The sequence below is a fragment of the Amblyomma americanum genome, chromosome 1 (assembly GCF_052857255.1).
Source record: "Amblyomma americanum isolate KBUSLIRL-KWMA chromosome 1, ASM5285725v1, whole genome shotgun sequence".
Classification (NCBI taxonomy): domain Eukaryota; kingdom Metazoa; phylum Arthropoda; class Arachnida; order Ixodida; family Ixodidae; genus Amblyomma; species Amblyomma americanum.
In genome coordinates this window covers 409,406,327-409,406,889 of record NC_135497.1, presented here as the reverse complement: position 1 = coordinate 409,406,889, position 563 = coordinate 409,406,327, and the positions used below count along the sequence as shown (strand labels likewise).

Genomic DNA, 563 nt, shown 5'->3' with positions numbered 1-563 from the left:
CCTTCGGCGCATTTTCCTTTCAATAAATTACTACTACTAGCGCGATCCAGTTCCGCGAGTCTGTATGTCTGTCTGTCGCTGCCAGGAAGAAAGGAAAGTGCACAGGCCTGCTCACTGGCTAAAGCCAGGCCACAATCGCTACCACGTGCAGATAGGAGGAGAGTTGAACGATGGGATAGAAAGACAGAATAGTAAAGACGCGCTAAAGACAAGGCCGATCCCGGAGGTAGTGCAATACCGGGCCAACCGGTGGCGGGAGTGAAGCAACCTTCAAACTCTCCGCCACATTTCCAAAAATAAGTCCAATTGGACTCGTAACAGATATTCTACGGGGTCCGGACATTCGCTCCGCGAGGCGCCATCGCCCCTGAGGGCCAAGAGCAAGCGCACACATGCCACTACGCCAGTGGACCTGTATCATGACAGTGGAATGCGGCATGCTAAATCTCATGTACCGTGTATCGCTGCCGTTACCGCTCCCGCCACCCGCTAGGAGCGCACAAATACCGTGGGCATGTGCGCTTGGTTCCTGGCAGGTGCGGTAACGGTTTCCCAAAACGTTA

The 563-nt window shown here is 54.2% G+C and overlaps 1 pseudogene; it reads right to left on the bottom strand.

The window, feature by feature from the left end:
* Positions 1–204: 204 nt before the first annotated feature.
* On the bottom strand, positions 205–325 carry LOC144116794 (U2 spliceosomal RNA; annotated as a pseudogene).
* Between the last annotated feature and the right edge of the window lie 238 nt (positions 326–563).